At 49.1% G+C, this 24855-nt stretch overlaps 1 protein-coding gene across 6 annotated transcripts in view; it reads right to left on the reverse strand.

Annotated features, from left to right (window-relative positions):
• Positions 1 to 24624, reverse strand: part of ATP2B4 (ATPase plasma membrane Ca2+ transporting 4) — a 103187-nt gene extending 78563 nt beyond the window's left edge. For 4 of the 6 annotated variants that reach the window (XM_006072398.4, XM_006072397.4, XM_006072399.4 and 1 more), the window contains exon 1: positions 24200 to 24623. The gene's annotated coding sequence lies outside the window, so the exon portion shown is untranslated. Of the gene's footprint in view, positions 1 to 24199 lie in introns of all 6 variants that reach the window. The other 2 variants (XM_044943326.2, XM_006072400.4) reach the window with 1 other exon arrangement.
• Between the last annotated feature and the right edge of the window lie 231 nt (positions 24625 to 24855).

Here is a 24855-nt window from a genome sequence, read left to right on the forward strand (position 1 = left end):
TCCCTTGCTTCTGCTTAAGGAAGAAATGAACACCTTAAGGTCACCCAGATTAATCTCTACTCCAGTGTTAGAAACGATTCTCTTCTTACTGTTCCCTAAAGCGCCAAAGCGCCTACTCTCTCTTAATTTAAACTGGGACCTAATTTGTGATCTCCACCGTCAAAGTGATTGGCATGCAGTCTCACAATCTTACAAACACCTTTTTTTTTTTAAAAAAAAGACTATTTAGTTTTGGCTGTGCTGGGTCTTCACTGCCGCGTGTGGCCTTTCTCTAGTTGTCGCGAGCAGGAGTTCCTCCCAGGCTGTGGGACACGGGCTTCTCCCGCAGTGCAGCGTGGGCTCCAGGGCACGTTGGCTTTAGTGGTTATGGTGGGTGCGTGGGCCTAGTCATCCTGCAGCAGGTGGGATCGTCCCAGACCAGGGGTCAAACCATGCTCCTTGCACTGGCAGGAGTCTCAGTTACTGGACCACTCCGGAAGCCCAACCACCTTTTTTCATGTGCGTTTGCTCAGTCACTCAGTCGTGCCCCACCCTTTGCAACCCCACGGACTGTCACCCACCAGTCTCCTCTGTCCATGGGGTTTTATAGTCAAGGATACTCGACCAGGTTGCCATTTCCTACTCCAGAGGTTCTTCCTGACCCAGGGATCGAACCCAATCTCCTGCATTGGCAGGTGGATTCTTTACCACTGCACCACCTGGGAAGCTCACCTTTTTAAACAGCTGTTTTCATCTCCTTTAAACAGTTGAAGAAGTGGAGGCCCAAGGTCCTACAGCAAACTAAAGTCCTATAGCGGTCAAGACAGGCCATGAACCCAGGTCTGCCTGCCTCCACAGCTCATGCTCTCAGCTATTATACGGACACTTCTGCATCAGAGAAGAGCGGGAAAGTCTGCACACGGTAGAGGGGAAAGTAGGTATGGCTGAAGTCCACACACCTGGGCTGGACTCTGCAAAAGTCCCCCAGCAATGGCGTTCATCATTTGGCGAGCACGGAGCATCCGATGACGACTGTTGTGGGTCAAGCACTGTTGACTTACTTTCACAGACATGAAAACAGAGGGGCATGTGTGGTTACAGCCTCTGAAGACGCGAGTTTCACTTTCATACTGTCTGTTGCGTTTCTTTTTATCATGTTTGTCAGAGCCTCAGTTTGCTCATCTTTAGACAGGAATCAGTATTCACTCCCATTTAATTTTCTTCAACAAATGAGTGCTTACTAAGTTCCAGATCTTGTTTTAAGCATAGGCATGTAGTAATAAGAGAAACTGAAAATTTTAATGTCTACTTTGTATTTTACATGAAATTATGAAGATTAATGATTCAAAATGACTAACAACATCTACTCAATAAATGGTACTAGCTATTACTTTTTTCTGTGTCACAGTCTGAACCTTTTTTAACTGCCACATTTCCTATTATTTTCATTCTTTTCTTTCTTTCCATTTTCATCCCCACCACTAGTTTGGAAGTTACATTATTCCTAGTTTTTGTGTTAGCCTAGAAAGCTTAAGAATCCTAGAATGTGCATTTAACTTAGAAACTTCTGATAATCAGTATCTTTAACCTCTTCCCAAACTACACTAGGAGCTTAGAACACTTGGACTCTATCTTCCAATTTATATGCTATTGTTACTGGCAATTTTAATGTATAGCTTCATTTTATCATTAGAAATTAGACACCATCATCCTTATTTTCTTTGTGAGTAATATTTAGATTTAGCACCATGTTTACAATTTCCTTTGCTCATCATTCCTCCTTGAACCTTCCTTTTGGGTAATTTTTCTTCTTCTTGAACTATTTCCCTTAGAAGTTGCTTTCGTGGAAATCTTACTGGTAGAAACCTGGTTTTGTTTGTCTACAAAGGGCTTTATTTTTGCCCTCATTCTTCACAGATTTCCACTGATGACAGAATATTGCGTTAGCAGTTTTTTGCTTCAGAACTTTGAAGATACTATTTCACCATCCTCTTGCTTTTATTGTTGAAGTTGAAAAATCTATTGTTAGTCTAATTGTCATTCCCTTAAAGTAATTTATCTTTTTGGTTACTTTAAAAATTATTTATCTCTGGTATTTTGTAGTTTCATTATTGTGTGTCTAATGGTGAGTTTTACGTATCCTTTTTGGGATTCTTTAGGCCTCAGAGTATATTAATAATGATTATACCTCATCCATTCTTAAACCATTGCTTCTTTAAACATTGTCATAAGTGTATACTGGAATCTTTTTACTCTATTCCCAGTGTAGGCAAACTGTACAACCTGGGCCAAATCTGACCTGCTATCTCTTTTTATAAGTAAAGTTTTACTGGCACACAGCCACAGCCATTTATTTATATATTGTCTGTGACTGCTCTACAACAGCAGAGTTGAGTAGTTATAACAGGGACCATGTGGACCACAAAGCCTAACATATTTACTATCTGGCCAGTCTCTGTTCTATATTCTATGCTTCTATAGTTCTTCAGCATTTTCCATCTTCATTTCTTCCATCTTCCATTGTCTATGTAATTACTCAGAAATATTTTACAACTCATTAATTTTATCTTTGGCCACAAAATACTATTTCAAGTAATTCATAAATATTAATTTCTTTTACTGTATTTTTTTCATTTTTAGAGGTTCTCTTTGAATATCTGCCTCATCAATTGAGTTTCCTGTCCCTGTATTATTTCAATACTCTCCTATTTCTTTCAACATATTAAATATATTCTATATTTTTCTATATCCAATAACTCCAATGTTTGCAATGTTTGTGGGTCTGATCTGTGAAGTTATTATTTTTGTTTTTCAACTTCACTTAATCAGAGAAATGCAAATCAAGGCCTCTAAGAGATATCCATAGACAGCATCACTGACTCAACGGACATGAATCTGAACAAACGCCAGGAGATAGTGGAGGACAGGGGAGCCTGGCATGCTGCAATCTATGAGGTCGCAAAGAGTTGGACACGACTTAGCAACTTAACAGCAACAACAAAGAGACACTATTTATACCATTCAATTGGCAAAAATTTAAAAGTCTGATGATACCAGGTACTCTAAGGACATGGACCAAGAGCAACTCTTACACTTTACTGCTAGAAGCAAAACCACTACAAACATACTGGGAAACAATCTCTCGTTATCTTGTAAAGCTGAATATTCACATACCAAGACCTAGCAACTCCCTTCTGAGACTGATACCTAGAAGAGAATTGCACCGGAAAACATGAACAAGAAAGTCTGTGGTAATCCTGTTCTTTATGGTGAAAAAGGGTGATAGTCTTCACCAATAAAAGAGTACGTAACAGTAAAAATGGATGAACTGCTGGCACCCCACTCCAGTACTCTTGCCTGGAGAGTCCCATGGATGGAGGAGCCTGGCGGGCTGCAGTCCATGGGGTTGTGAAGAGTCAGACACGACTGATCGACTTCACTTTCACATTTCACTTTCATGCATTGGAGAAGGAAATGGCAACCCACTCCAGTGTTCTTGCCTGGAGAATCCCAGGGACGGTGGAGCCTGGTGGGCTGCCATCTATGAGGTCGCACGGAGTCGGACACGACTGAAGTGACTTAGCAGCAGCGGCAGCAGCTACACTTAACAGGGACAAATCTTAGTATTATAATATTGAACGAAAATAAGCTCCAGAAGACTGTACACAGTATATTTTTTAAATAAAGGATATGAACTAAGATTAAATAATATATTTGATTAGGCATACATAGGTTTATGAAAAGAATGGTAAACACAAAATTCTGGATAGTGGTTGGGATAGGTGATAAGGTAAGGGGCTAGCATGGAAAGGGCGCATGCTACTGCTAAGTCACTTCAGTCGTGTCCGACTCTGTGTGACCCCATAGACGGCAGCCCACCAGGCTCCCTCGTCCCTGGGATTCTCCAGGCAAGAACACTGGAGTGGGTTGCCATTTCCTTCTCCAATGCATGAAAGTGAGAAGTGAAAGTGAAGTTGCTCAGTCATGTCTGACTCTTAGCGACCCCATGGACTGCAGCCTACCAGGCTCCTCCATCCATGGGATTTTCCAGGCAAGAGTACTGGAGTAGGGTGCCATTGCCTTCTCTGAGAAAGGGCGCATAGGTGGATGCAAAATATGGGCAGGATCTCGTTTTTGGACTGGGTGACGAGTTCAACATTTTTGGACTGGGTGGTGTCTTCAACAGGTACATTAATATATTAACATAAATAGTAAAAGAGAGGCATGCATAAACCAGTGAAGAAAATGTATCATGAACCATTCATTTTTGTGCATCAGAGAAATAAAAGGAAGAAAAAAACTGAGGTAGAGATCAGAGAGAGAGGTATGTTTCCACTATTTCTGCCTGCAACATTTGTAATCTGCATGATCAAAGAAAGTCATGGATCTCCCAAAAGCCAGCAACTCTTAGATGTGCCCTTCTGTTATCAATTTCACAGTCTAAAATTGCCATTTAGCAACACAGTGAATATACTCATTTGACCATGTTAGCTAATAACATTATCAACCAACGTAGCAATTCTGATTTTCGGGGCTGGGGTGGTAGGGAAGCAGGGCAGAAGGTCGGATCTGCATTACTCCTCTAGAGACCTGAGAGCCAGAAAGCGGCAGGGGCTGGGAAAGAAGGTGGGAGGGAGAGCTCGGCAGGGACCTGGTCTCCGGCTCCGGGTGGAGAGAGGTGAAGGGAGGCATTTCATCTTACAGCGCAGGGAGACAGTAACCGGGGACAGAGGAAGCCGAAGAGCCAGTGTCCTCTGGGGCGCAGAGCGAACTGGCTCAGGGGAGCCCCCACAGAGACTCCGGGTCCTCCGCCGCCAGAGCCTTACCCAGGCAGGGGGCTCCGCAGGGCGGGCCCCGGTGTGGGGGCGAGGAGCCGCAGCGCCCCGGCCTGCGCAGGTCTCCGCCCGCTTGCCCGTCTCGGGCGGAGCCCCGGGGAGGCCCCGCGCCGACCCGTCCAGTCCCTGCCCGCGTCCGGCGCCCGACCCGGGGGCGCCCGGGGCAGCGGATGCCCGGCCCGCCAAGCCCGGAGAAGGCGGGCGGCCCCACCCGCCGTGGCCCAGAGGAGCCGTGACTCACCGCGGCGCGCCCGGGACCTGCTCTCCACCTCCCCTCGGGCGCCCCCCAGGTCCCCGCCCGCCATCCCCGGCCTCCACACTGCGAGCTCAGCCCCGTTCCTTCCAGCCCCGATCCGAGCTGCCCGGACCGCCGGCTCCCTGTTCTGCCCGGCATGCCCACGGTATGAACGCTGATGATCGGTGGATGCACGTCGTCAGAGAGGAAGGACAAATATCAGGCAACTCTGAGATGTTAGCATGAAAGGCACCTCCCATCCCGGTGGAAGGGAAGGGCGTGGCAAATTGGAGAGGCTTTAACACAGGACACTAAGGTACACAGAGTGAATGATCTTCCATCTGTCCTGGGATGCTGCTGCTGCTGCTAACTTGCTTCAGTCGTGTCCGACTCTGTGCGACCCTATGGACAGCAGCCCACCAGGCTCCTCTGTCCACAGGATTCTCTAGGCAAGAATACTGGAGTGGGTTGCCATTTCCTTCTGCAGTACTGGGATGTGGGAGACCTAAAATAGAAGGGCCACACATGTGGGGAACCAGAGTCGTAGAGTGAGGCCTGGTCAGGGTACAAGGGGGGACTGCTTGGACTCAGTTTTTTATGGTCTGTAAAACTGAGGGAGTTGAGCGATAGCCCCTTCCAGTGCTGATATGATGTACTGTTGTGTGTTAGCTGCTCAGTCACATCCGACTCTGCAATCCATGGACTGCAGCCCACCAGGCTCCTCTGTCCATGGAATTCTCCAGGCGAATACTGGAGTGGGTAGCCTTTCCCTTCTCCAAGGGATCTTCCAGACCCAGGGACTGAACCCAGGTCTCCTGCATTGCAGGCAGATTCTGATATAATAGGATTCTAGGATGTGTAATCTTAATCAAACACAGGTTCCCCTTGACATCTTCAGGAACACATCTGAGCTCTAATTGTGTACTATCACACATGTATAGTGCTTTTATGGAGAAGGCAATGGCACCCCACTCCAGTACTCTTGCCTGGAAAATCCCATGGACGGAGGAGCCTGGTAGGCTGCAGTCCATGGGGTTGCGAAGAGTCGGACACGACTGAGCGACTTCACTTTCACTTTTCACTTTCATGCATTGGAGGAGGAGATGGCAACCCACTCCAATGCTCTTGCCTGGAGAATCCCAGGGACGGGGGAGCCTGGTGGGCTGCCGTCTATGGGGTCGCACAGAGTTGGACACGACTGAAGCGACTTAGCAGCATAGTGCTTTTAATTTCTCAGAACACTTCTGTTTAGATTCTACACTGTCCTCCTAGATTATTAATAATCTTTATGGTTAGAAACAGATGGCAAATGAGGTTCAAAGGTTAAGGGGCTTGCTCAAAGTCATGCTGTTAGCTAATGGCATGGTCAAGAGTGGAACTCAATTAAGGGGCTCTTTTTAGAGTTCCAGCTTTTTCACCCACTTTGAACAAATCTTTCACACTTGCTGCATCTCACCTTCCACCTACAGTATAGGTACAGCACCTACCCAAGAAAGAGGGTTCAAATTTTAGATGAGCTGGAAAAAGCCCTTCCTAACCTCAGAGGAGTCAGGTGAGGAGGGGCTTCCTCATTCAAGAATCTTCATAAATAATTATATATTTGTAGGCCCTCTACCTTGTACAAAGTACTGTCACACCCATTATCTCATGTGATTCTTGTAATGACCCTGTAAGGTATTCAAAATTATATTATCTAATATTTTAAGGAGGATGAAAAAGATGAAGTTCAGAAGCTGGGTGACATGTGTGATGATTGAAAACCCAGTCTGTTATCTTCCTCTGTTATGGCAAGAGGTTCTGGAGTAACCAGAATAAAAACAGAATAACAAAGATTCCCCTATTTTGTAATGGAAACCAAAGCATCTCCCTCCATTTCCCTCATCTATCTCCCTAGATGGGAGGAAGGACGAAGGTAAGGATGAAACCTCCTTAGGAAAGAGGAAAGTGCAAGGGTGAAACCTCCCTGTGGGCCAGGAGACAAGAGTGGAAGGCTTCCCGAGTCACACAGGGAGGTGGCACCAACTCATGGGTGAACCTAAGACTTCATGTCCCAGCCCTTGAGCCTATGCTGAACATGTACCAATATTATTCAGATAAGCCTACATTGATCATGATGGTCATCAAGACTCTTTGTCACTCTTAAATGTATAATTGCTGGTTTGTACAACTTTTAAGAGGCTGACATCTCAGGTTGTCATTTCAAAGCATCCCAAGTGTTGAGGGGTGTTGAGCTGCCTACCAAAAGCACAGGGACTCTCTGTCTCCATCAGAGGCACTCACTAGACCCTGTCTTTGTCCCCAGCGCTATATTTGCTAATTTTGGTGGTGGTGACAGCCTCTTGCTCTTCCTAACTCCTTTTTCTCTGCCCCTCCCTGACCCAGGCTTGGATGATTATTTAAAATCAAAAGAAAAAAAAAAGTTTCTTTCCTTTAAAAATATAGCCCAAGATAAAATAAACTCAAGAGAAAGAAGACCGGAAAAGCCATTACAGTTCTTTCAAACCAGGGGGCTAGTGTAAGGGACCAAACTCAGCAGGAGAAGTCAGCCATTCTGCCATTCAGAGTAACTCCACTCACAGCTTTATCGGGACTTGATTTAGGGTATTCCACATCTTCTTCCAGAAAGGCCTACCCCTAGCTGAGCCTGTGTAAAAGCCACTTTACATTTTAAACTCTTATTACTTCAAACACAAGTTGGCCTGAACCTTCATGTGGGATCCAAACACACAGAGAGAAGGAATTTTCAAAGGCAATTCAAGGGTTCCAGGCTTTCTCCCTCTTCTGATCTTTCCATCCCAGGTTCAGACCCCTGTGCCCAGCCCAGGTTGGCTCCAGACTGTCAACTTTCAAGGCAAAGGATGCACGCATCAGTATCTTTATTTTCCTTCCAAAATCACATCAATCTTTCACTTCAGGTTGCCTACTATCATCGGATTCCAAGAACCATATTTGTGACTGACTTGTGGCCAATTCCTGAGGCTGTAAGAAAATGCTCATGATACAGTATTGAGTTGGAAAAAATCTGAATCAGAAACTTGATATTCGAATTATTCCCAATTTTGTTTAAAAAATGTGTAGAGTCACCTACATATATAAAAGAATAAAGAGAATATACCAGAATGTTAACAATTATCTTTGGACTTATGGAAATCTTACTTCTCCCTTAAGGAAAGCATGTAGGATTTCCCTAGAGGTCCAGTGCAGTGATCCCTGTCTGGGAGGATTCCACATGCTGCAGGGCAGCTAAGCCCATGCGCCACAACTACTGAGCCAGCACTCTAGAGCCCTGAGCCCCAACTACTGAGCCTGTGAGCCACAGCTACAGAAGCCCACACACCCTAGAGTTTGTGCCCTGAAACAAGAGAAGCCACCACAATGAGAAGCCCCCACTCGCTGCAACTAGAGAAAGCCTGCACGCAGCAACGAAGACCCAGCACAGCCAAAAAAAATTAATTAATTAAAAAAAAGCATGCAAACCAGAAAGTAGGAAAAACAAATTCTATGAATGGGTATGCAAAGAAGGTTCTGCCTGCTTAGGGTAACAGAGAAAGCAGAGTTGCCTAGGGCTCAGACAGGATGATTAAGGAGCTGAGTGAGAAACAGCCCTGACTTACACTGGGGCACAGGTTAGCTCCCAGTTAGACAAAAGACTCCGGGATCAGCCAGCCCTGGGGAGGCCTGAAGTACTGGTGTTTACAGCAACAGGTGCATGACATAAGCTGAGTAAGTTAACAGGAGAACAGGCACTTCACCGATAGGAATATAGCTGGGATCCTGGGTTGCCTCATGTTATATTTACTCCAACAGTGTGAACTGTTTTGTGACCAAAATACTAACAGAGGGTGGACAACAGAAAGAAGTGCAAAGGGAATTACCAGCCTTGCAAGGTTCTTAGATGGAGCCCTGAGCTCCCTACCGTGTAGTGGCAGATACAGTTATACCAAGGAGGCCCTAGGGAGCCTTCCAAACTCCTGGCAGGCATCCAAGGAAAAGGAAACTGGTGAAGAGGGAAGGCTTCCTCAGGCAAGGCCTTAACAATTCTTGGAGGCCAAGTCCCTAAGCAGTCTCCTGGGGCACTGGCCACTGTTCCCATTCACATCCCTGCCACCGCCTCCCAGGAAGATCCCCTCGTCTCTGCACCTAAGCCCAGCTGAGCTGCCACCCCATCCTAGCTTTCTCTCCCTCTACCCTTCGAGGTTTTGTTTTCCCCATTCGAGGTCTGCAAATTAACATGCCTGCATGGACCAGGCAGCCACAAAAACGAGTGAAGCAGCCCGAGCATTAGGCAGCAGGGAGAGGAGGCGTCTGTGGCAAACGGGAACACAGACGCTGTTTGAACAGGGCAGCGGTTACTTAGCTCCTGCTAACTGTTGCCATGGAAAAAAGGTGGAACTTTTGTGAGAGCTTCCACTTTTTGAGAAGCAAGAAATTTGGATTTCTATGGTGAATCTTATTTTTAAAATTTGGTAACCAACTATAATTAATCTGCAGGGTTGTTTAGGCAGGAGGAGGCAGAGAATTGGGAGTTAAAATCTCCTCAAAGTATGTTTAGGCCAAACTATTCATTTTATACATGAACAAATGGAAGCCCAGATTTATCCTTAAAGTGATAAAGCAACTTAAATAGTTGAAATCCCAGGTCTCCCGACTTCTAATCTGTAATTTGTCCTTCTAGACCACCCTGTCCATCATCTTGTCCATGATCTTGACTCTGAAGAAAAATTTCTGTTTATTCAGTTATTCATCCATCCAATGTTTACTGATGATCACCCAATAAAGAACCAAGGTTCTTTTCATCCAGTAAAGGTTCTTTTCATCTACTAAAGAACCAAAGGCTTTACTGCGCTGTGCTTAGTCACTAAGTCATATCCAACTCTTTGTGACCCCATGAACTGTAACCTGCCAGGCTCCTCTGTCCATGGGGATTCTCCAGGCAAGAATACTGGAGTAGGTTGCCATACCTTCCTCCAGGGGATCTTCCCAACCCAGGGATCGAACCCAGGTCTCTCACATTGCAGGTGGATTCTTTGCTGTCTGAGCCAGCTGGGAAGCCCAAGAATACTGGAGTGGGTACCCAATCCCTTCTCCAGGGGATCTTCTTGACCCAGGAATTGAACCGAGGTCTCCTGCATTGCAGGCGGATTTTTTACCAGCTGAGCTACCTGGGAAGCCCAAGGACTATGCTGCTGCTGCTGCTAAGTCGCTTCAGTCGTGTCCGACTCTGTGCGACCCCAGAGACAGCAGCCCACCAGGCTCCCCCGTCCCTGGGATTCTCCAGGTAAGAACACTGGAGTGGGTTGCCATTTCCTTCTCCAATGCATGAAACTGAAAAGTAAAAGTGAAGTCGCTCAGTCATGTCCGACTCTTCGTGACCCCCTGGACTGCAGCCTACCAGGCTCCTCTGTCCATGGGATTTTCCAGGCAAGAGTACTGGAGTAGGGTGCCATTGCCTTCTCCGAGGACTATGCTAAACACTGGCTAAACAGAGGTAGGGCACCAGTCCTGGCTCACAGGCTGCGTGTGGGCTAAGGAGATGCTGTAGCCAGAACTGAGAAGTTGATCTACCCCAGCAACCACGCTGCCATAGGCCTGCTCACATGAACTCGGTTACGACTCACATGCTCACTTCTGAAAGCATCTCCCATCACAGGATGCCATCCCCGAGAGACTAGGAGGCGGCTGGAGAATCTATTTCCTCCACTCCAAGAGAGCCTGGAGCACTTAAGTAATCCACAGGAAGCAGAAGCAAGAGCCTAGTCTCTCCCTGCCATGCCCCTTCCAGCTCAGGAGAGCAAATTCTGGTTCGTGCCTTACCTTGGCCAGGCTGGCACTTCACAACAGCTAAAGTCTCTGTGTGGGTGCGTGCTGGAGAGAGAGGAGGCGATTCCAGACTGGGACTCCCCTGCCTGTTTATTAAGCAGCCTGCTCAATTCCAGGGGCAGCTGGCAAATGATCTGCCTGACCAAAGAGCGATGGCATCCTCAGGCCACAGCTGCTACAAGCAAGTAGAGCACCGTCACCCATTCCTGCTCCTACAAGACATTTCCCTGCATGGCTCTTCCAGCATCTACCTCCCGCGGAAGGAACGCAGGGCAGGAGCAAACAAAATGAGGGGACTGTAGCTCCCCACCTGCCACTCCTCCTCATTTTGCCAGGACTCTTGTTGTACAAGGGCCAAGCACGATTTTGGAACTGCTGCCACGTGGAAACCACGGAGTCCTCCGTCAGCCCGTGAAGCCATTTGGTGGAGAGCTGTAGGGAGCGGGGGCCTCCGGGCCTTTCAGTGACTTGGGGACAGTGGGCTCTGACCCCAAAGGTACTGAGCCCAAAGGTTAGCAGGGAGCAGGCGGGCAGGTTTGAGCCAGGATCCATGGAGAAGGAAGGGAGAACTGGAGGGACGGAAGGGGTAAAATCAAAAGTCAATGAGGACCTACTTTGGGCCAGGCCCTTAGTAAATGGATCACTCTTTATTAATAAATAATCCTCTTTTCCAGAGAAAATTGAGTCCAGTCACATGAAAAATTTGTCCATGGTCACAAGGACGGGAAGGCAGACTTGAACCCAGTTCCATCTGACTCTCCCAAACCTGGAACTGGGAACACTGTCTGGGTGACTGAGGGCAGAGGGCACTGCTCTACAATCCAGGATTTGGTAAACTGAACCATGGGGCCGAAAACCCAATGGAAATTAGCATTATTTTCCCTGGCATTCTATGTCCTGTTTCAGTAAGTGAATTTTCTAGCGTTAGGGAAACCTCCTTTCACCTGCCCTCTTCACAGGGCTAAATGTCTTGGATCAGGTGTACAGGACAGGAAACACAGATGGAGATAGAGCTATACCATCCTTTAGAGTCCTCTATGTTGAGGGACTCTTCCTAAAGTCCCCTGTCAAAGGAGAGTTGAGTTAGGGACCAGAGGCACACCCAGAGGGCTACCCTAGTTATTTCAGTGGCCCATTCTCAACAGTTAGAATATTACCCTTTTCCCTCTGACCATGGGAAGCCTGGGGTACAGAAGATACTAAAACAAAATCCATTTGATGATGTTTTAACTGAGCATTTACTATGAGCCACATACTGTTTTAGGTGGGATATATTAGTGAACAAAAAGACTACGATCTTTGCCCTCATGGAGCATACATCACAGGAGACTCAACATCAAATAGTCTTCTTTGGTGAGCTCTGGTTAACAGAAAGGGTCTTACTGCCAGACAGGCCTGGGTCAAACGTTGGCCCAGCCCAAACCAACCAGAGGACCTCTGGGCAAGACACTTGGCTTGCTGAGTATTAGCTTTCTAATTTATAAAATGACGACAATGACATGTTGTAAGGTTGAACGATAATACACACAAAATGCCTGGCATATAGCAGGGTTCAAAAATGGTATTCTTATCTTTCCGGGCCCACCTGAACATGCAGATTCTAGGACAAATGACTCATCTCTTCTTTAGGGGCTGCGGCAGGGCATCACCTCTATGACATCCGTAGGGACAGTCTTCTGTGATAAACAGCATGATGGGTTTGCATCCATCTAAGGTCAAGGACTTCCCCTCGAGACACATCTGCTCCCACCCACAGCCACTGTTGGAGGGACAGGCCTGGGTGTTCATGATTTGATTAGTCCACACTCTCCTCAAGCAGGCCACACAGATCACAGATAATTAGCAGGGATGGACATCCGATGTGATCTGGAAATCAACATCTCTTGATATTTAGGCTGAGAAACTTGAGTTAATTTACTTTGCAGAGCTAAGCAGGAAGGTCATCAGTCTGGACACTGAAACTGCTGCTTGGTGAACCACGATGAGAGCTGTGCATGTGGACTGGGGGCAGAGGAGAGATGCTGTCCACACGGAAGCCGCACCTCTTGCTGCTAATTCTGTGATATTTCTCTGTAACCTACTAGAGTCCTCTTTTGCTTTTTTGGACTGGTTTCTATTCTGCAACCAGATGATCTCTAAGACAAATCCAGTAACTGTCTCAGATGGTGGTTGTTGTGACATAATTTGAAAGCAGCATATTTAGTCGACATTCAATAAATGCTGTCAAATCTCTCCCTGTTCTTGTCAGCCAGTCAGTCATTCAGCAGTAGAAAGAGGAAATTCAGAAATAGGCTAACCTAGGGCTGGACCTCAGCCTGTGTTTTATGAACATCTTTACTAATCTGTAAAATGAAGATAATACATTTACTGACTTCATCATCAACTAAGAATATTAAATGAGATAATCCAAATTTAATACCTAGCACATAACTAGACCATTACTTTTTACTGTTGTTATCATTTAAGATGCAACAAGAGTTATTTTAGATCTTGATCTAGGCAAGTAGAGAAGACATGGTAAGAGCAGAATCTGGAGTGGAAGTGAGAGATCAGAGAAGGACGCACTGGCGAGCAGGATCAGAGGACCGGGCAGCAGAAAGGACCGAAACGCAAACTGGAAAACGAGGAGGGGGCACTGGAGTAACAAGCCTTACGTACATCCAGCACTTCGGCGTTTACCCAACGCTGTCCTCCACCATATCTCATTTGTCCATCACAACACTTTACAGGGTAGATAAGGAAAGATGATCTTATGCACACTTTAAAGATGGGAAAGCTGAGGTTCAATGAAGATGTGCATAACACACATCGAATCTAAATCCACTGTCTTATCCTTTAAGCTCAACATTCAGAAAACTAAGATCACGGCATCCGGTCCCATCACTTCGTGGCAAATAGATGGGGAAACAGTGGCTGACTTTATTTTTTGGGGCTCCAAAATCACTGCAGATTGTGACTTCAGCCATGAAATTAAAAGACACTTGCTCCTTGGAAGGAAAGTTATGACCAACTTAGACAGCATATTTAAAAGCAGAGACATCACTTTGCCAACAAAGGTCCGTCTAGTCAAGGCTATGGTTTTTCCAGTGGTCATGTATGGATGTGAGAGTTGGACTATAAAGAAAGCTGAGCGCTGAAGAATTGATGCTTTTGAACTGTGGTGTTGGAGAAGATTCTTGAGAGTCCCTTGGACTGCAAGGAGGTCCAACCAGTCCATTCTAAAGGAGACCAGTCCTGGGTGTTCATTGGAAGGATTGATGTTGAAGCTGAAACGCCAATACTTTGGCCACCTGATGCGAAGAGCTGACTCATTTGAAAAGACCCTGATGCTGGGAAAGATTGAGGGCAGGAGGAGAAGGGAATGACAGAGGATGAGATGGTTGGATGGCATCACCTACTCGATGGACATGGGTTTGGGTGGACTCCGGGAGTTGGTGATGGACAGGGAGGCCTAGAGTCCTGCGGTCCATGGGGTCGCAAAGAGTTGGACACGACTGAGTGACTGAACTGAACTGAACTATCCTTCAATATCGCCCTGCCAAGTAGGCTGGAAGGGCTGAAATGAGAAATAAAGATTGGAGGAGAAACTGGAGGGCTTCTCTGGATGTTTATTTTTTCTTTCAAAGGTTCCATTCAGATCCCTCTGCACATCCTAGCAAAAGAATATCTCCCATCAGATTCTGAGAACATAAGCAGGGGATTGCAAAGTCAGACAACACTGGGATGCCAGCCCAAGGACTGGGTATACCAGGATGGACAAACACCCAGCTCCAGCACCAGGCCCTGGCCCAGAAGACAAAGGACAAGGGCAAGTCCTTCATCATCAGGCCAGTCCTATCAGTGACACAGGGGTGCCCCTCCCAGCTCAGTCCATCACGGAATCTAAGCCTGCTCTTCCTGAGCTCAGGGGTTAAAGGTACACTTCAAGGACACAAATGCAAGTTCTCGGGAACACTGCCACGACCAGCTCTTGCTGTGGGTGCCCAGGCTCAGCTCACTTGTCCTCGAGCTGAAAGTAGGTGATGCTTAGTCCTTCCCTGCCTTCTGGACACCACTCCTTCCCAAATTCTAACACTGCGCCTGAGACACAGTTTGTGCTCATTTTGTGTTTGCTGAATGAACAAATGAATAAATGAACCAGCAAATGAATGACAGATAGGCTCTGGCCATAAAATCAATCTGTCCTGTCCTATTACAAGTGGCTCGACTCTGCTGATTCTTAGCCCCTAAATCAGAGCTCCCAGCCAACCCAGGCTAGTCAGCTGCCAAGGAAGAAGTGAAGGTCAGAGTGTTTTCCCTCCACACTCCTTCCAAGAGTCCACGTTCTGAAAAAAGGGCAGAGCTGGGGATACCCAGGCAGGAGGAGGGCTCTGCCCACCCTTTTCCAGGACTCTGCTTCTGCTCCGCATTACTCTGCCTTTCCCAGCTCAAGGCCCAGGTGCCTGAGAAGGGACATGGAAAGGACCAAGAGAAAAGCTCAGGCCCGTGAGAAGCTACAGTGGTAAGGGTGGCGCCAAAGCACTTCTCCTTTGCATTTTCTCTAGTCCTAATAACCTTAATTGCTAATAACAGCAGCAACAATAACAATCACGGCACAGCAACTCTATGGTTTCTGGCATCTTTCTTCGAAAAAGCTTCTAGTACATGATCTCATCACGCTGCACATCATCCCAAGAGGGGCTAGAATAATTGTCCCAATTACATGGGTAGAGAAAGTGGGTACCAAGGCGATTCGACATCCATCTGGCTCATGCAGAAACGCATGGAGGGGCCCAGGGGCCCAGTCGCAGGCGTGGAGTGGGGAGAACTGGGCTTGGCCTCCAACTAGTCCAGTGTTCTTGGACAAGTCTCTAGGTTTCAGTTTTCTCACTTGGGATAAAGGGAAATTGGACCATTTCTCCAGCTCGATCCATCTCAAATGCTCTGGCTCAATAAAATAAAACCTCCCCAGCCCAAAGCCTGGTGACCAACCTCCCCTGTACCAAGGTCAGAAAGCCCCTGGAAGTTTGGATGCCAGCTGTGCCCATCCTAGCATTCCAACAGATGTCCTACAAGTGCTTCCCACAAAGAAGGCTGCCGTATAGACAGCGGGGAGGGAACATCAAAAAAATCATCCTAAAGGTCCACGGTACCAGGAGAGCAGGCAGGCAGCAGGCTGCAGCTGAGGCCGGATGCCGCCTCCCTGAGACCTGGGCACCGGCTCAGACAAAGGATGGGACGCATCCCAGCAGAAGGAAGCAGACAGCCTCCCTTCACCTGCTAGAGCGCCTGACTCTCCATGATGCTGAGTCCTGGGCCACATGCAGACAGCCCTTCCTCCCAATCCACCCATCCTCCCCCATCCTCTCCTCCATCAAAGCTGTTTTCTCTCCTCATCCCAATCCTGTTTGGCAATTACCTCCTCTAAGGATGGGGGTGCTGCTGCTGCCGCTGCTAAGTCACTTCAGTCGTGTCCAACTCTGTGCGACCCCATGGATGGCAGCCCACTAGATTCCCCCATCCCTGGGATTTTCCAGGTCTCCAGACCTGTCAAATTCTGGCCTCCACATTCCCACTAATTCCTTCAGCTCCCAGCATCCTGTGCCAGATGAGGCTTCAGGTGTGTGTCCCACTGCGGTCTGCCACCACAGGGGGAGAATTAGATCGACATTTCCTATTTCTTCCTTTCTTAGTTTCCTCCATTCTCATCTGCAGATATGAAGCAGGGCACAGGAATAGTCAACTACAGATGGACAGCACTCTCCTCTCTACCCACGGGCAACTGCCCTGGCCAGTTACCAGAAAAGCTAATGCTGAAATCTCAACTAGAGTCTGGACAAGAACCTGGCTAATGTGTCTACCTCCAGGGCTAAAAGCCTGGATTGAGACAGAGGACAAACTGGCCTAGCAGCTGGTGACTCTACCCAAATTTCTCTAAACCCAATCCATTGTTCAGATGGAAATCTCATCTCTCCATTCCATAGTACTGACTGGAGTTCCTGACTTCCAGTGTTTAATAATATTAACGTTAATTTGAATCATATTAAGTTGCCTTTTATAGGTCAAAAGAAGTTGCAAACTGGCAATTTTATATAGTTTGACCTAATAACTCTCTGGGGGAAGCATGTTGCTTAGGAATTAAGTAAACTCCTTGAAGTCTTGGATTTCTGTATCTTCAGCCAATCTTTCTTAATGTCTAGTTTAGGACATAACAGAACTGTGGCCTTGGAGGCGCTGAGTATGTACTTAATTAACTTTCAGGCCAGTGGGGATGGGGAATCTAAGAACTCTGTTCTACTCCAAGACTTGGAGGGTGTGGCTGTCCACAAGGCAGATGCTTTTAGGTCTCCTTACAACTGGTCATCCTGGGAAGAAGGATGGAACTTAGCTACAGGATGTTACATTGTGCTAGACTCTATGATAAAACAGCTTGGTTTGGGTGTTGAGTTTTGCCTCTTTGTAGAAAAGGAGCCTTGAACCAGAAATGCCTGTTTGTCCAACCTTGGTTTCATTTTATAGTGGGAGCGATTAAGGCCCAGAAACGTCACCTGCCTCAGTCAAGGTCACTCAGTAGTCATAAGCCCAGATCACCAGTTTTCTGACTCCCAGTCCCGAGTTCTTCTGGCAGGTCTGGCAACACATAGAACAAACCCATCCCTGTGTGCCCCCTTCCAACTTCCTGGCTGCTGCTCTTTTAGGCTCCTCAAGCAAGACACAGGGGAACTGACTGAAGGATCCAGAGTCCTCTCCTACCTGAGAAGGGCCCTGAGCACACAGGACCTAAGCCCCAGGGTATCCAGGGAGAGGAGAGAGGAGAGAGGAGAATGCAGGCAGTCCTGGAAACCTGCTGTCTCTCTGGAGTTAGAGCCAGGCTGCCTTCAGCCAGCGGTGGACAGCACGGTGATTTGGGTTAGTGACTGTGCAGCCCCTGTGCCGTCTCCAGCAGGGGACCCTGCTTAGCCCACCTAGAAGGCTCAGGGCAGGCACAGCTGGGTTCCCTCAGAGGCACCTCATTGTAGAATTCCGAAGGGAGGTGAAAGGTTGGCAGAAGCAACTTCTGAACTGTGGTGGGTCCCTCCTCTTACACGGAGGGCCATTCTCGGAGGGCAGGCGGTGGTTCTGGAAGCCTCTGCCCCCTGGCTTCCCCAGCAGGCCGCAGCCCCACGGGCAAGCACCTGCATCCACCTGCTACTCCAGGCTGCCCGAGCTGCTCCCACCCAGAAAGAAGAGCCTGATGCTAAGGCGGTGAGGGGAAAACAAAAACTTTCCCAAGGGTGCTGTGTGCCAGCGAGGGAGCTGAGAGCAGACGCGCTGTTGGTTCAGTCACAGGGGTGAGTGAGGGAATCTAGGAATCCAAGGGGTCCTCCCTGGCATGTACTTCTCTCCCTACCTTGGTGTTAGGAAACATTTCAAATCTGAAATGTTAGAAAAAAACAGTGCAATAAACAACTCCAGACCCTTCACTTAGATTCACCAATTGTTAGCATCTTGTGTGCCCTCTTGATGTATATAAATACACACACACACTTTTGTTTGCTGAACCATCTGAAAACCACTTGCAGACACTGTGCCCTTGAATATTTTTGCATAAATATATTCTCTTATAAAATCATTATCATTACCATTAGCACACCTTTAAAGATTAACAATAATTACATGTCATCTAATATCTATATTAAAAATTTCCCAGTTGTCCCAGAATGTCTTTTAATGTCTTTTTATTTTTTTTTCTGACCCAAGATCCAATTAAGGTTTATGCATTGCATTTGACTAAAATACCTCTTTAAATCCAAAGAGGTTTCTGCCTCCCTACCCTTCTCTCCAAACACACAATTTTAATTTTTTTTTAATAATTCACTTTTTTGAAGTCTCAGTTGTCATGGAGAATGACTCTCATTCTACCCCAGCAGGTTTTTTTTTTTTTTTTTTTTGGTTGCTAACATCCAGAGATGCCTGCCTTATTTCTTACTAGGTTTTTCAACATTTCAGGCTGATGACATCAAATAACAGTCTAACTACCACAAAGTTCTCTGAGATTTTTTTGCAGTTCTTTTTATCCTTAGAATATACATTTCATTATGGATATAGAGTCAGGGCACCAAACTAAAAAACTACTAGAATTAACTCTCTTATTTGTAATCCAATTGATATTCAGTTAGGATCTTTATTTCTGTTGCAGTCAGCTTTAGAGTCTGCTTTTTTCTTTCTTTTTGATCTAATTTAATTTGTGAATACATAAAATTTACCTGGTTCAAAATTCAAAACAGTCTAAAAAGTTATCAGTAAAGTTTTGTGCCAATCGCTAGCCTCTCTAACTTGTTTCTACCTACCCCCTATAGGTAACCATTTTAATTAATTTCTGGTTTATCCTTCCTGTGTGTATGCATGTATCAGTTTGCAAAAAAAACAACAACCCGTATTTCTCCCACTTCCTCAACCCAAAGATGGCATACTATGCACACTCTTTTGCATCTTGCTGTTTTTACTTAATAGCATATCCTAGGTATCACATATCAGTTCATAGAGCTCCTACTCATTTTTTTGACTGAATAGTACTCCACTGTGTCTATTAAAGATGGGCATTGACAGTTTCCAGACTTCCTAGGTGGCACAGTGGTAAAGAATCCACCTGCAATGCAGGAGACATGGAAGACACGGTTTAGATCCCTGGGTCATGAAGATCCCCTGGAGTAGGAAATGGCAACCTGCTCCACTATTCTTGCCTGGAAAAGCCCACAGACAGAGAAGCCTGGCTATAGTCCATGGGGTTGCAAAGAATCACACACAACTGAGTGCACACACAGAGACATCGATAATTCCAATGATTTCCTTATTACAAATATGCCTTAAATAATTACCTTGTGCACCTGTCTTTCTGTATTTGTGAATGTGCATTTTCTGGATACATTTCTAGAAACAGGACTGCTGGGTAAATGCATATGTTGTTTTTTTAGACATTGCTAACTTGCTCTCCATAGGAGTTGTACTAGTTTGCACCCCTGACTGGAGAAGGCAATGGCACCCCACTCCAGTACTCTTGCCTGGAAAATCCCATGGATGGAGGAGCCTGGTAGGCTGCAGTCCATGGGGTCGCTAAGAGTTGGACACAACTGAACGACTTCACTTTCACTTTTCACTTTCATGCATTGGAGAAGGAAATGGCAATCCACTCCAGTGTTCTTACCTGGAGAATCCCAGGGATGGGGGAACCTGATGGGCTGCCGTCTATGGGATCACACAGAGTCAGACACGACTGAAGCGACTTAGCAGCAGCAGCACCCCGACACTGATTTTGCAGGTGGAAGATCACAGCAGGATGCTATGAAGTGTTCTAAGCTGAGAGTCTCCCTGAGCTTATCTGAGAGTCTTTAACCTCCTCCCAATTAACACATTACCCTAAGCTCCCTCTGCCCTGAGTGATGCAGCTCAAGAAGGCCAAAGCAAAGGAGTCTCACTGATTTCATCCCCGTCCGTTTTGTACTTAACTTGGGAAACCAGAGCAGAGAGAAATGATGAGGCTGAAGACTATAGCCAGAGAAAAATTATGAGTGAAGAGAGTCCAAACAGGGGTGGGGCGGGGGGAAACGTTGCCCCCAACACCTGTGTTCTCACCTCCCTTTTCTCTCCTTTGGCTTGTCTGATCCGCCCCTGTTCCAGCACAAACTGCCTGCACCAGCTCCTCCCCTGGCTAGCAGTCGTTGGCTCTAGTTCTAAGTAGGTCCCGTCGTTTCCCTCCTCAGCTCCGTCTCTGTGGGCTGAACACAGAGGACTGGCTTACAGTGGGGGCAACAGCGTGGTCATTTCTGCTTCACCACGTGCAGAGGAAATAAGTCAGTGGAACAACAATGGCTCATGCAGGGAAAGAGGAAAGAGGAGACAGAGAGATGCCAGGAGAGGAAGTGGAGCACAAAGCATTCCGCACCTTCTGGACCGCAGCCTGCTTTCCTCCTCTAACCCCCTCTGCAGCAGGGTGAAATGAGCGGGGAAGGGATGGCAGCCCAGCTGACTCTGCCCAAGTGTTCTGCTTCCCTGGGACCCCTGTCTTGCTCATCCCTCCCTCCTTCTTACCCCCACCCAGCAAATACCCATCAGAGATGACAGGAGTCAGTGTGGGTCTGAGGAGCGGGAGCCGGCAGGAAAGGGAGCCCTATCCCAGCGGGGCTCCCTTTTGGTGGAGGAGGTCGGAGGCGGGAAGAAGTCCTCCAGGGAAGGCAGTGGGGCCTAGGAGGGGCATTCCTCTAACAAGCTGAACCCAACACTGGGGCCGACCTAAGCCAGACAGGACTCTTAAGGTGCTGGGACCAAGAAGGAACACCCTCACTTTCTCCCTCCAAGGCCTGGTGGGTCTGGAATGCCCTCAGCGGGCAGGCCTTCTGGCTCAAGGGCCAGGGGAATAGAAAAAAAAGAGAAAAGGGCCCACGGGGGTTGCTGAGAGAAGCTGAATTATTCTCGAATAAGAGGCGGTTTCCTCTGTAAGATCTGAAACTCTGGCAGGTGGCAGCGGGTCAGGGCTGGGTTGAGTGGCCCAGGACCCCTCTTCTTCTCAAGGGGCCGCGGCGAGAGAGGCACAGAGTCACGGTCCTCAGCGCCTGCGCGGGGTCCCCGCCCGCAGCACCTGCTACTCCCCCCCCCACCCCCGCCCCCGCCCCGGGCCCTCCCGTTCTGACTTTCTTGGACACCCAAGGCTGTCGACCCCTGACAAACCTGACTCAGCACTCCCTCCCACCATCACCGGGGGAGCGGGCGTTCCAGTCCCGAGGGGAGGCCGGAGACCGCAGGGAAGCCAGGAGTCAGTCGGGTTCCCAGACCCCCCAGACGCCACCTTCTCCTGCCTCCAAACACTGACTGCGCCCTCAGTGCTGAGAAGCCCGGGTGGATAAGCGAACTGTGCTCGTCCTGCTGGGTTCTGAACCCAGCCAGGGCCGCGGAGACGGTAACCGGGAGGGGAAGGAACCAGGCTCCGGGCACCCCCGGGGGCAGGGAACCGCGCTCGGCCCGGAGACCGGGGTGCCCGGGGTGCCCGGCGCGCTCCGACCCCGCAGGCCCGGGGCGGGGCGGAGGCCGGGCGTGGCCGCGGCGGAGGGGGCGCAGCGCGGACACGCCCCGGGCCCGCGGGGAGGGCGTGGGGAGCGGGGAGCCCCTGGGCCCCCGCCCGCGGCTCAAAGCGGCGGGCGCGCCCTGCGCGTCCGGGAGACGCCTCGGCGAGCCCGCCGGGGTTGACCCCGGGTCAGGGCCCTGCGTGGGGGGCCGGCCGCGCGGACGCGGGGGTTACGGCCCCCGGAGTAGGAGACGGCGCGGGGCGGGGAGAGGGCGCGGGGCGCGGAGAAGAGGGTGGTTTCGGGGTTGTGCTTCTGCAAGATGGTGGCGCGGAGGACGGGGCTCCCGGGCCAAGAGATGAGCTCCTCTCCCTGGCTTTCCTCAGAACCCAGGCGGGGTCCTGCCGTGGGCCCTCTGCCCGCAGGGTAATGTCCCCCTCGCTCCTCCTGCAGAGTCTAGGGAGAGGCGCGGTCTGACCTTGCAGGAATGCAGGCAGCCCGGTCATCCAGAACCCCAGAGTGGAAACGGGTTCCTGTTGCTTCCCGGCCTCTATGTCTGCTCTCCCCCAAATCTTCTGCTTCCTTCTTTCCAGGTTCTAACCTCTCGCCTTTAAGACTCTTCCGACCAAACTGCCTGAGGGCGAGGGCGGGCGCTCGGTTCCACACACCTGCACTCCCCAGCCTCGGGGGCAGGATCGGCTCCCCAGCACCCTTCACCCGCCCCACAGCGCGCTCCGCGGGCCGCCAGCCCGGGCCGGCCGCCGAGGGAGCCCGCCCTCTACACTTTCTCCCCGGCCCCCTGCCCCGGAGGCCCCTCTCCCCAGGGCCTGCCGCAGCCTAGGATGACCTTGGTCTCGTCCCTTCCTTCCTTCCTTGTAAAGAGGGCCTTGAGGTGAGGGGGCGATGGGGGCAGGGGGCTCCAAGTGGTAAGGACCAGAAGGGGCGGCTCTGGGGGGAGGCTCCGGGAGGGAGGGAGACCGTCTCTCCCGGCCAGGCACTCCACCCAGGCGACCTGGGTGCGGTGGGGTTTTCCGGTCCCTTTGGCGCCCTCACCGCCGCGGGGCCTACTGCGTCAGCTGAGATCCCCCTACCAGGCTGGCGGGCACTAACTTCAAGTTACTGTGAGTCTGGCAGGTATGCCCGGGAGGGCGATGATCCTGGCCAGCAGAGTGCCCACTCTCTCCCAGGATGTGGCCAGCTACTCCCGCACCCTCCACACCCGGCAGGAGCGCGGTGGATCCTTCAGAGAGATGACGGAGGCGTATGTGAGGCTGGACTCGCCTGCAGAGGATGCCAGCTTGCCTCCTCCACCCCAGGGGCGAGCCAAGTATTTGAGCGAGTGTGTTTGTGAACCAAAAGGAGGGACAATCCCAGCATGAATTTCTAGCTCTTCATCAAGACAGCACAGTGGCCCAGGATGCTGGGACCCTCCTAATGTTGCCTGTGGCCCACCCTAACCACCAAACATTCGCCAGCCCCGTGAAACTGCAAACTTTCTAACTTCACCCCTTTGCCTTTCTCCTCTTTGGAAACAGCTATATATGGGGCGGTGCCCTCAGAGACACTCATACAGTTGGTTCTTGATGCTCTGCATACACTCAAACAACAACGGTATGAGGGAACTCCCAGCTTTTTCAACGACTAATTATAGACGTGAAAGTCTGAGGATGTTTTGCAAGCGGTAGAGAGAAACTGCTGAGGTTTCTCTACAAAGCCAAAGAAAATGTATGCATTCCCCTTCCCCACCCCCAACTTCTCCTAGCTCAAACCGCCACTCACCCCCCAGTGAGCCCTTTCTCAGCCCCCAGAGCTGCCCCTCCTTCCTGTTGAAGATTTCATACTCAGTTCTTTTTTTTTTTTTTTTTTCCATCTCTCTTTAGGGCTTTCAAGAAAGGGAACAGACACGGAAAATATTTCTGCAACAGTTTTCCATTCTGTGTCTCATTCCCAAGCCAAGGGGGAGGAGGGGGCAGGGAGGGCAGGAAAGAATGGGGGAAAACAAATGCTTTTGCCAAAAGCTCAATTTGGGTATGAAAAATACAGACCCTCCACTTCCCTACCCCCACAGCCTAAGAATGACAACTAGGGGGAAAAAAGGAGAAATCACTTGTTTGATTATATGGTTTCTAAGAACTGAATCTAGGAAGGAAATACAGTATTTGACAAATCTGTGCACATATATACACATATACACACCCTAAACCCGGTCGCAATAAATATGCTAGGAAGAAGAAATTCAGGGAGTTAAGTCATTGAAAGGAAAGAAAGAAACTAAGTTTGCAAATCACGATTCAATTCATTCTCTGCAAGCCTACCTCTTTTTCTTAGCAAAGGATCCAGGCTTCTGCACGCGGGACTCCCCCTCCAGCCTTCCGTGGACAGGGGTACGGTGGGGGGTGTCTACCCACCGGTCTCCCTAGTGTGGCAACCACGCCGGAGTTGTTAGCTGGTCTCTTCTGCCTTCCCCGCGGAGACCAGGGAGTGGGCTGGGTCTCCGCCGGCCCTCCCAAGGGAAGGACCTCTCAGGTTCCTGGAAGGAAAGGGGCGCCAGGGAGCTGGGCGGGTGTCCCTGGTCTTGCTTTTCTCGGAGGGACGGTTTCCCAGGAACTTCGCGCCCCCTTTCAACGCCCGGATTTAGACGGTTTCAACAGCAGAGCTTTCTTAAGAAAATGCTTGTCATGGCAACAGCTCCAGCCAACTCGGGCCAGACTCTGGCTCACCAGCCCGGCCCGAGCGGGAGGAGAAGGGGCGGAGCGAGGCCGGGCCGGGTGGGGCTTGGCGGGGAGCCAGGCCATTCCTTGCTGTTAAGGTGGCCCGGTTGCAAACTGCGGTGGCTTCCTGGTTTGTCTTAAGGAGGCGTGGGGAAAGGAGGGGAGGAATCCTCTTTCCGGTGGGGTTTCCTTTCCGCCCTGCTCTCCCTTGTCGAAAGCAACGCAGGGTGGGGGTGGAGCGAAGAGTGGGTGTGGGTGGC

Source organism: Bubalus bubalis, chromosome 5 (genome assembly GCF_019923935.1).
Source record: "Bubalus bubalis isolate 160015118507 breed Murrah chromosome 5, NDDB_SH_1, whole genome shotgun sequence".
NCBI classification, from domain to species: domain Eukaryota; kingdom Metazoa; phylum Chordata; class Mammalia; order Artiodactyla; family Bovidae; genus Bubalus; species Bubalus bubalis.